General features: G+C 45.6%; 1 protein-coding gene across 1 annotated transcript in view; it reads left to right on the top strand.

Moving 5' to 3' along the window:
* Positions 1-242: 242 nt before the first annotated feature.
* The window catches only part of SLC45A3 (solute carrier family 45 member 3), a 53,375-nt gene continuing 41,972 nt past the window's right edge, over positions 243-11,645 (top strand). Inside the window, exon 1 of the mRNA XM_028734345.2 lies at positions 243-569. The gene's annotated coding sequence lies outside the window, so the exon portion shown is untranslated. The remainder of the gene's footprint in view (positions 570-11,645) is intronic.

Genomic DNA, 11,645 nt, shown 5'->3' with positions numbered 1-11,645 from the left:
ATGAATGGGTGTGGCTAACTCTGCTTCACTGATTTCAGTGGGTCTACTCGGAGTATTACTTGCATCATAACGCTTGCATCGCAGCGTGTGTTCAGGACGGGGCTGTTTACTGCAAAATAGACTTCACTGAAACGAGTGGAAACTTCCTATGTTTCCCTCGACAGATTGTGTGTGTATAATCTCGGTCTACCCTTCCCTTCCTTCCCTGCAGAAAACATCGCCGTCTGCAACCCCCCCAAGCGCTCTTCGGTCGCCGAGTCTCTTCCAATCGCCGCCTGGAAGCGCAGAGCCGGTAGGACCGGAGGAGAAGCCCCCGCCCCGCCCCCTCGACGATGCCTCGGGGTCGGGAGAAGCCCTTCTGCCGAACCCGACCAAAGCCAACCTCACTCCACCCTGGCGGCCTCGGCGCATGCGCCCTGGGGCTGGCCAATTTAAAAGGCGGCAGAGCGAGACACTGGCGGGTATTGAGCGCCTCTGCACAAATCCCGGCGCGGAGGGGGCCGAAGCGGAGAGGCGGCTTCGCCGGGGAAGGAGACATGCTGGCGGCGGCGCTGCTGCTTCTATGCCAGGTACGCGAAGAGCACGTGCGCCTGGGCCGAGCCCCCTCCTGCCAAGTCCGTGGGCAATCCCCAACCACTTTTAAAGACTGCAAAGCATCTTCTCCAGAAGTAGAGAGTTGTCTTTGCCCTTGAATTGGAGCCGGGGGGAGGGAGGGAGGTGGAAACCCCCGGGGATGCTCCTTGCAGAGGGAGGGGGCGAGTGCAGAAGGGGGGCCCGGCGGCCCCTCCCGGCCGGCGCTTCTCCGGAGTTTGGCGGGACGGGGCGGCTGCAGGCAGGCGCTCCGCGTGTCCTCCGTTGTGGGCGGGCGGCTGCTTGGAGGGCGCGCCGGGAGAGGAGCAGCCGGCTCGGCCTGGGAGCCCAAGGCGGCCCAAGGCACGCCGCGCCTGCTCTGCAAGAAGCCCGCGAGGTTCTTGGGCGCGATCATGCCGGATCTCTCTTTTGGGAAATCTTCGTCTCCGGAAAAGTTGAGATGGGGGCGGTGGGGGAGGAGGCGTGAGTCACGCACTGAACCGCCGGGTGTTTATTTTGGTTGAACTCGCGGCAGCCTTCCCTGGTGACGGACGCGTCAGAGATTCCCTGCTCGGCTGCTCCGATTTCCTGGTTGCCTTTAACCTGGAGCAGGTGGGGCTGAATCAGGGCGCCTCGGTCCAGCGGGGCGGGGGCGATGGGGATGTTGCCGGTGCCTGCCTTGCTCTTTGACTGCTTAATAAGAGCCGGGCTGCTGGCTGGCCAAGGGACCCCCGTCTGCTCCGGATAAGCGGATCAACAAGCGAACTTCATCCTCCCAAGTCTTCCAGCCTTTCTGGAGCACGTGCGCTGCCATCGGATCGACTTCTCTAAACAAGAAGTCCGGCTTGTGGGATGAATTACCCCCGGAGAAGCGATAGGGCCGCTCGTCGCTTGAGAGAGCCACGAGTTGATACAGTCCAGTTGCCGGCTGTCCCGTATAGTCCAAACACCACGCTTTTAAGAAGCTTGGCATGTGTCAAGGGAGAGAGTACAGATCCTTCATTCTTTGGCAGCATGTCCCTTACTCCCTACTGTGCAACATTGGTGATGCTGTTAAGGTTTCTGGGTGCAGAATAGGTAGCAACACAATGGTAGGATTCGGGGGCCCTGGGTCGTCCCCCCCCCAACAATTGACGGACACCAAGCAGTGCTGGGCAGCTGGTGGTTTAAATTTTCCAGAGCGACTTTATGTCAGAAGAACTATGGGAAATTTAAATGGCCGCTAGCATTGGAGCCAAGTCTTAGGGGCCTGAGGTCCTTTCCCCCTCCAATAAAATATCTGAGGGGGTGCCCCCCAAGTTAATGGGCATTACCATTCAAATGATGTGCGCTCGCTGTGTCTTGTGATTGATTATACTGGGTGGGGCTTACCTGCCCCCCCCCCAATATTTTATTCAAGTTGACACCCCTGGCAGCTAGAGCCTACCATCTAGTGTGCTGCTTGAAGCACTGAACTGATATCCGCCCACCCCCCCAAGTGGGAGGAAGGTAGGTGTCAGCAGTGGGCCTTGCCACAGATTCCTGCATTGGAGGGTTTGGGGTCCCCCCAACTTTGATTCTAGGGTGCTGGGCCCCCAGCAGCGGGCCAAAGATGCCAGGTGCTGGCACCAGTGCTGTGTATAACTGAAGTAACATCACTTACTATTTCGGGCCGTGTTTCCCCACTGCGCTTTTGGAAACTGTTTGAAAGCAGCTTTGGAACTGTGAATGGAATCTGAATGTGCCTTGTGCAAGGCACCCATCTCCAGGGTGGGGGTGCAAGGACAAGAATGGACCCTGGAATCATGAAGACCCCACCTCACTTTTTTATTTACAAAGTCAAGGTCTGAGCACATCCTGCCAGGCAAAAGATTGCCACACAATGGGAATTGGCTGTTGACTATTTCTCTAGTTGATTACCCATGTTTCTCTGTCAAACACAAAACTCCTGGGAGGATTTCATCATGTTTGTGCCACAGACAGACAACATGTAGCTCAGATTATGCAACTTGTCCCGCTGTTAAGATCCTTTTCCTAATAGTTAATCAAACTCTTATCTTGACATAACTTGTGTTCCCATAGGCAATGAGTAAGCAACTGTTCTCTCTCTTTTTGAAACAGAACAGCTATTGACTGTAGAGAATAAGGAATAATTCAGCTGTGCACTTTTTATGTAGTATCACAAGCTTTTGCAATTTCTGTGCTCCTTTTTTCACCTTTGCCTGTAGAATGCCGCTGTGTAAATCAAGTTTGCACTCTTCAGTATCAGCCGAAGCTAATCCAATAAAAGCTATTGCCTTAATTTCCTTCTTTTTCTAGCTTTGGGGAGCCTGAGTAATGGATTCTAAGTAGCACTAAGCCTTTATGACAGGATGGGATATAACCCTAGTGTTTTAGTTAGGATTATCTGAGATACGGCGCACCTGCTAACGCAAGCACAGAGCAGTAGTTTAGTGCAGTGATGATGGAAAGTGCAAATATTTGAGTAATGAGTAAGCTTACACGTTCAGCTCAGAAGCAGTGTGCTGATGTTCTATTTGACTCCCTCGTAAAACTTTTCTTTGCAGTTCTTCCTTTTCTCTTCTGTGTGAAGTACAGAAACTCTTGGAAACCTCAGTAGCCTGAGTAAGGGCTGTGGTTCCTGGTTCCTAACACACTCTGGGGGACAAATTCATCGATGATGAATGCAAAGGAAGCTCAGGCATGCTGCCACATCAGCACCCCTTTGTGTGGTGCGCATGGAATTGCTGTGCTTTTTCCACATGTGATACTCCTCTCCGCATACTCCTCCCTTTTCTGTAGGAAAACTTTATATAGGGACCAGCAGTTTTGCTTTGTTTAAATTCTGTGATAATGTGTGGTGCCGTTCTCCTTTCAGAAGCTAGTCCATAATGTTGTGTGTGTGTGTGTGTGTGTGTGTGTGTGTGTGTGTTTTGGGGTGGGGGGAACATGATCAAAAGGAGATTGTACTGCTAAGCAATAGCTTTAAGGGATTGTTGGTAGAGCACTCTGAAACAGGCTGAGAAAGAGTGTTTTCAAGAAAGCTGCATGAATAGTTAAGAGCAGGTATTATTAAACTATAACTCCCCTGAGCCTCAGCATTAGTATTCCACATGTCAACATTGGTATATTCTGTGCCTAGTGGTCAGCTAAGAGACATTGGATTAAGGTTATAGTGATGTGTTCTAGGTGCTCATTAATTAATAGAATAAAATAAATTTAAATAGTTATTAAATGTATATACCTCTGTTCATCTGGGGATCACCGGGTGGTTTACAGTATATCATGCTCTTTGATGCTTATGTATCCTTTGTCATTCTACAAATCTTCAGAAAATGTGACAGACAGCAGGACAGAATATGGAGATGTTTGAAAAATTGGATCAGTACAGTGGTACTGTACAGTACAGTACACTTGGTTCTTACCAAGTGTTTAACGCAGCCCAGCTTATTTCTGACTGCTGTATTCTGTTACAAGTCTAACCTAATGGTTAGCATCTTTAGGACACACTCACAAAGCAGTCAGTTTAGAGCAAAATGCAGTTGTACATCTGTCTATAAAGGTGGCAAGCCTTTGATCACTGGTAATGTCTGTTCTATGATCAAGGCATATTCTAGCATGATGTTTAAGGAGAGATTGTCCGTAAGACACAGCACGCCAGTATTTGTTTTAAAATCTGAAACATTTCTCATGTTTTGATAGAAGCTCAAGCTGCCTGGTCCCCTAGATATGTAAATACTTTTAAGAAAGCAAACATACAGTAGTTGGATAAAGTAGCCTTGAAGGGCATTCTGTAGAATACATAGTTGCCACCACCCTAGTTGCATCTGGTTTGGCTTCCTGTGACACACTTTACATGGAGTTGCCTTTGAGGAGTGTAAGCAAACTTCTGATGGTGCAGAAGGCAGCAGTTGGAGGTTTTGCTAGAGCTAGTTCTTTTGGAGGGACGCGGGTGGCACTGTGGGTTAAACCACAGAGCCTAGGACTTGTCGATCAGAAGGTCGGCGGTTCGAATCCCCATGACGGGGTGAGCTCCCGTCCCTGCTCCTGCCATCCTAGCAGTTCGAAAGCACGTCAAAGTGCAAGTAGATAAATAGGTACCGCTCCAGCAGGAAGGTAAACGGCGTTTCCATGCGCTCCTCTGGTTCGCCAGAAGCGGCTTAGTCATGCTGGCCACATGACCCGGAAGCCGTACGCCGGCTCCCTCGGCCAATAAAGTGAGATGAGCGCCGCAACCCCAGAGTCGGCCACGACTGGACCAGGTCAGGGGTCCCTTTACCTTTACTTAGTTCTTTTGTAGCATGTGACTCCATTACTGTTTGTATCCATTGCTGGCTCCAGTCTTTTTCCAGACCTGTTTAAGGCCTTTATCCTCTGTGGCTCATAACCAGGATTCTTAGAGGTTCATTTCTTCCTACCTAAACTTGCCCATCTAGTCAGGTGATTGGGAGCAGAGCCTTCTCCATATCCCCTGCCATAAGAAGCTGGGCTGTTGGTGATTCCAACAAGGGGCTTCTTCCAACATCATGGAACTTCCTGTCTAAGGAAGTCCACTTGGCTCCTTCACTGACTGCATTCAGACACTACCTAAATACCATTTAAATTTGTTTTCTGTCCTTTGCCAGATTTGTCTTCTGTCCTTTGGGTTTTTCTCCTCCTTCAGATTGTTTTATTTGCTGTGGTGTTGTTATTAGTTGTTGTTTTCAAGTTGCTGCTGTTGATCTTTGTACATATCTCATGAGCTGGACAAGTGGGCTGTACATGCTTTAAATAAATGACAGGCAAGGGCCAGAAATCTGAATAGCCTCTATGATGCAATAAGTAGCAGGATGCAGCTGTCTACCATGTTAAGACAACACCTTCATGAGAGCCTGGAAGCTTCCACTTAAAGGACAAGTTGCTGCTGCCGTGCTTGTGGGCACAAACAAGAGGTGTGAGTGCTGTTTTCCAGTAGCTAGAGATTAGCAGTGGCGTAGCGTGGGTTGTCAGCACCCGGGGCAAGGCAAGTAATTTGCGCCCCCTAACTCGTGGATTTGCGCCCCCTAACACGTGGATTTGCGCCCCCTAACCTGTGGATTTGCCCTAACCCCAGATGTTGCGCCCGGTGCGGCCGGCCCCCCCTGCACCCCCCACGCTACGCCACTGGAGATTAGGACCTCATTCTTGCCCCTTCCTCCCTTTCTGCCTCATTGACTCCACTTCTCCTGTGCCAGTGATTCATGCAAGAATTCCTCATTTTCTTCTTGCTTATCCAGCCTGTTCTCTGCCAAATTTCTAAATCAGCAAAATTTCAAATCTTCTTCCCAGAATCAAGTATGCCCTTTCCTACAGCTATTGCTCAGTTGACTTCTCTGGCTGCTGCATTTGAGTTTTTAATTTTGAATGCTGCAGCCCCTCATTGTAGACATTTACACAAAGCCTGCTTATCAGCAGTATTTTAAGGTATTTTTCACACATGAGGTACCTATATGAGCTAGAAGCTCCATTTTATTTACGTGTGCTGTTTTAAATATTGTGACGATGGGCATAAATTGCATAAATAGCACAGTGCAGAGTTCTTTTCCGGAGTACTGTATGTTAACAGTCTTAAGTGCCAGTGGCTTCTCTTACTATTGCAAAAATTTCTTATATACAAGCAAAGTGAAGCTAATTTTTTATTGGTTTTTCAATGTCTGAGTTAGCAATATAATCTCGTAGGTTGCTTAACTTTTGACCACTGCTATAATGCAAGTAACAAAATTCAGGCTTTCTTACGTAAACTTCTAATTTGAAAGATGAAGAGATTGTCAAATGGCTGGAAGGCTCAGTTTCCTTCCTTGATGGTATCTGTTTCACTGCCATGTAGCTCTGCTGGGGATGAATGTAGTCTGTTTCATGCACTGCATTACTCTTGATGGAACCTTGTCTGGGGATGTAATCAGTTGACCCATTTGGACCAGTGAGGCTTTCCTCATAGCTGAACTCAACCTGAGTTCTCCTGAAGCAGGGTTGAAAAAAACAGGTTTCCAAACGGGAATTCACATTAAGTCTGTGGTTGCAAAAACTATGATGATTCTTATGGCACCTTCAAGACTAGGGATGGGGAAAGGGATTGAATTCATGTCTCATTTGAAGCTGAATTTATCACATTCACTTTTTTCAAAACAATATGCAAACCAAAAGATAGATATCTGTCAAATTTCATACTCATCCAAATTTTGCTATGCAGTTTGCCAAGTAAACAATGCTTACAAAAATGCATGCATTCGGTGAAAGTGTGCATAATTTTTTCTAAACTTTATTTATTTGGTTTTTCAAATTAAACTTAAAAAATTGTGCATAAAAATTAATATTTTTGCAAAAATAGCACACAGCAATGCATTATATTAGGGGAAACAGCTTGCAAAAATGTGTATATTAGTGAAAACTGCACATAAAAATGTGCTTATTAGGAGAAATTCACACCAAAATGCTGCTGGATTTTCGTGAGGATTTTTTAAAAAAAATAATTCTCATATTGCCGCAAAATGTCATGGAGAACTGAATTTTAGTTCAGAAAGATGAGAATCTAAGAGAACTGAATTTGACAGATGTGTCCATCCCTATGCAAGCCTTAACCTATTTATTAGGGCATAAGGCTTTTGTGGAATGGATTCATTTCATTAGATGCAATAAAGCACTGTTCTCAATTGGTAAGCATGTGTACATGAATATATAGAGTGTGTGTACAGTACGTGAGTATATGGTGGGCATGTACATGAGTGTAGGAGGGAAATTGTAAGCATTGGGGTCAAAAGGCAAAGAAATTATTGCTTTGAAGCTGCTGCTATTGAAACTACAGTAGATGAGATCCAAGTATACTCATACTGCTTTGAAGGAAAACATGTACATAATGTGGCTTTGAGATGGTTTGTAGGAACCCCATCTCACTGGCATGTATTTTCATTACATGAGGCTTAATTTGAGGCTGGGGGAAAAAATCTCTAAACTGCAAGGCTGTGAAGACTTGGACACCTTGGTAAGGAACCAAATTCTTGGCTCTGTGGAACTGCCCAAGGAATTGCTGTGTGTTCTTTATTCTTCCTCATCCTTTCTGCTAGTTCCTAGGAGGTCCTTTGAACTTGTGGCACCTTTGGTGTCTCTTCTCCTACCCAAATAGGAATCTGTTCCTGCTTTAAGTCTGAAAATATTTATTTTAACATTTTGCCAGTCTGAATATGAGAAAAGGCAGGCCCTGGGAAAATAAGGAACGGAATAGAAGGAAGGCAGCTCAAATAACATTTTTTTGTTTTGTTTGGGGAGGCAGAGTGTGAGGACTGGAATATGCAAGCAGGTGCCAGGTCCGCAGGCGCTCCATAAAAAAACATCTTTTAATGCCTGTGTTGTGGCTGCATTCTGGTCGTAAAAGTATTTCCCACAAGGAGATTGAGCATAGAGGAGCAGCAGTTCCTTCGGTGAGATATGGCATTGACCTTCCTTGCTCTGGAAACAATCTCTGCTCCAGCTGTTTATAGTCAGAATCACCTGCTCTGGGTTGACTTGAACAAGCCGTGGGGTTAATCATGCAAACTTCAATGAACCCCAGGCCTGTTTTTGCATGCAGCGCTCTGGTGATTTATGGTGTGATCTAGCAGCTTAGAAAGCTGCCAAGCCCATGACATCCCCACTGGATTGTAGTGAGGCCTGCAGCAGAATCTGGAGTTATGTGTGGCAGTTTCTAAAAATGGAATGTTCACGTTCCAAAAGTTCACTTAAAAGTTAAAATATAGAAATTTGTTGAGCTATGTAGAGTTCATAGGAGGTAGTAGCTCATCTCCTCCCTATTGTGCTATGATGAGAGTTTCTGTACTGATAGTGCTAACAAGTTAATGTATATCAGTGAACATGCATGCTAGATTTTAACTTCCTATCCAAATAAAACCTGAAGTTTTCAGTTAATTTGAACTTCAGAGGCCAAAATGGTTTTAAGGCCAAAACAACTTTCCCTGCTGCGATGTTGTCATGGCTGCCATCTAAGGATCAGAAGCTGCTGCTTCATTATGCCTTAATTATTCCTCTGTGCCACATTTTGAGAACCAGCAGAGACCAAAGCTTGAGTGTTCCAGTTGGTGAGAACCTCTTCCTTACTCCTCCTCTTGGAGCAGTAAACCAAGTACAAACCTTGACTTCCACTTTTGGTTTGGTTGGACTGAAACAAATCACAAGTGCTACTTCACGCATAATGCTAAGTCAGTGCTGGGGGTTGTTGTTTTCCTCCTGGGGTGGGACAGGGAGGAGAAGGGTGGACCCAACTGAACGACATGAACCAGCACACTGATCATTCACAGGAATCTATAGCTTGTGACTTACTGTTACACACAAACCAAGCATCTTCCTTCCCTTCCCACTTTTTAATCAGGACTGGCTCTCAAAGCAACTATAACCTGTTACAAAGTTAACTTAATAAGGTGTTGAGGATACATGATTGTGTGTTTATATATACACACACACGAAATGTGAACATTTGACGTGTGCTGCTGTTTGAGAAACAGAAATCTGAAATCCATTGGGCACAAAGAACTACTTTCTCAATTCTTTGGATCCTGGCCTGGCCCTCACCTCCCTCTAAAGCAGGGAGTGGCCCTCTGGATGTTGTTGGATTACAACTCCCATCAGCCCTAACCATTGGTCACACTGTTTTAGGCTGAAGGGAGTTGGGAATCCAGTGATACCTGGAGGGTCCCCAGGTTTCTCCACCCATCAGCAGTAGATCCAGGACACCAAGGGGCATGCTGGAAGAACTTAAAATCCTTGAAATGGAAGGAATGATGCTGCAGTGGACTCCCATTTTCAGTGGATGAATTTTCCCATCTGAATCACATCTTCCACTGGTTGCATCCTTCCTAGAGTACCTTCATATTGACACCTTCCATTTTATCCAAAACCTAACTTTTCTATGATGTCTTTGGCTTAACCCCAAGTACACATAACTGCATTCGCCCATATTCATCATCTGCTGTTAGCTGTGCTTTGCCCCTTCATCCCACTGTTTCCCATCTTATGTTTCCTCTCCCTCTTGAAGCATTCAGATCATAAACTCCTTGGGGCAGGTATTTGTCTGTCTGTCTCTCCCCTCCTTTCTCTTTCTTTCTTATTAGCTTTTGCTTGATGAAGATACAAAGAGCAAGAAGAGGAAAACAAGCCAATTTTCATTCTGGTCTTCCATCGTGTTACATAATGAAGTTTCATAATAGCCAGGTGAAGTGGTTGCTGCAGAAGACAGTTCAGGGAAGAGTAGAGAAGCCGAATGGCAGTGTTACCCAGCCAAGCTGATGGAGGGAACTTCAGGGTTACCCTGAGAAGCAATTTTAGAAAGCTGAACTTTTATTATTTATAAAGCGTATAATACTTTAACCCCACTGTTTCACCTCTCCTCAGCTGCAGATAAGTGTGCTGAGTTAGTGGGTGCATTGATAGTGCTGTACAAACAAGTTGGCCAACTCTGTTCTACTACATATTTGTAGCAGGACCATCCTTGCTTGCCTTATACCAGTCAATGAATGGTTGTGGTCAAAGCTGCAATCCTGTGCACACGTTCTCCAGAGTAAGTCCTACTAAACTTAATAGGCGTTATTTCTCATTCACACACGGAAGACACTGCCTGACAATGCATTCATCAAGTGACAGTTATGCAAGTATGAAGTGACCTTTGGTTGTGATCTGTGTCTTGCACAATTATTTCCATTTTCATATGGAACGCAGGGGAAACATGACATAAAATACCCATTCTGATTAAATTTGGTGCATCTCTGTGGGGGTACCTCATCTTTAACCCTGGCTGGTTTGAGAGCAGTTGTGGACATTGGTGGATGTCCTGGGGAACCTGTGGCCCTCCAGATCTTGCTGGAATACAGCTCCAGTAATTCTTGACCATTGGACATTCTTCTGGGAGTTGACATAAAATAACATCTGGAGAGTCACAGGTTCCTCATCCCTGCTCTGTAACTTTTTGCATGCTCTTACATACCATACAAAGTGAACTTCAGTGTCAAAACATTATGTGCTTTATAAATGATGAAGTTCAGCTTTCCATATGCATGCTTGAACTTAACCGTGAAGATGTCAGGACTCATTTGTGATTGGGGATAATCTGTTACCCAGCTACCCTTCCGCTTCACCTGCGTTTCCCATGAACTTTGATATGGTAAACACAGCTAGAGGTGGGCAAACATCTCAACAAATGAAACATAAAGGGCTATTGGGAGAGAAAGTGTGTCCTTGCAATTTCCAGAGGCTGTCTGCAAGACTACTCTCAATTGCCACCCTGTCCATGTGACGCACCAGTAAGTGAGAACATTTATAACTGGCCTTGTTTGTTCTGTTTAGCCATGCTGTGTATCAACACAGGACTGTTTGTGTTACGAGTGTAGCAGACAAGATCAGCCTACAGACGGACATGAGCCAATAATCTAATGCTGAACCCAACTCCTTTTATTTTTTTAAAAAAGATCCTTTATACCGTCCTCAAAGCAGGATCTGATCATCTGGCAGCCATGAAGCCAGTTATCATCTCAGCTTCTCTGTGAGGCTAAACTGATGTGCCATTGGCAGAAGTGGATTAACTTGGACCAAAAAAGGCCAAAATCATACCCAAAACATTTGGCAGATGATTGGAATGATAAAGTCAACACTGAGCAGTTTTTAGCTTTGTGGGTGGCTTCAGGGAGAGCTGAAAACTTTCATAAAACCCCAAATATTATTATTTAGTCCCATCAGTAAGTAGTTGTAATTGATTTATGGGCGCTGGTTAATAATTCCTATTAACAATAAGCCCGATGTGGTTTTAGGAGATTCACAAACTGGCTCTGAAAATACTGTAATGCTGGATTGTAGAAATTGTATTAAGTTCATTCATGGGAGCAAAGTAAGGCAGCCCATTACAAATTATGTAACTTTCAATCTTGCTGTAGAGACGAGCCTTGCCTCTTTTCATACCATTTTTGTATGATCTTGCCAACCTGATGCCCTCCAGATGTGTCAGACAGACTACAACTCCCATCAGCCTCAACCAACAGGGTGGTAGCTAAGGCTGATGGGGAATTCAGTTCAAAACATCTGGAGGGCATGAGATCGGTGAA

Source organism: Podarcis muralis, chromosome 5 (assembly GCF_964188315.1).
Source record: "Podarcis muralis chromosome 5, rPodMur119.hap1.1, whole genome shotgun sequence".
NCBI lineage: Eukaryota > Metazoa > Chordata > Lepidosauria > Squamata > Lacertidae > Podarcis > Podarcis muralis.
The sequence above is the reverse complement of the archived record's forward strand: the minus strand, read 5'-3'. Positions and strand labels throughout refer to the sequence as shown.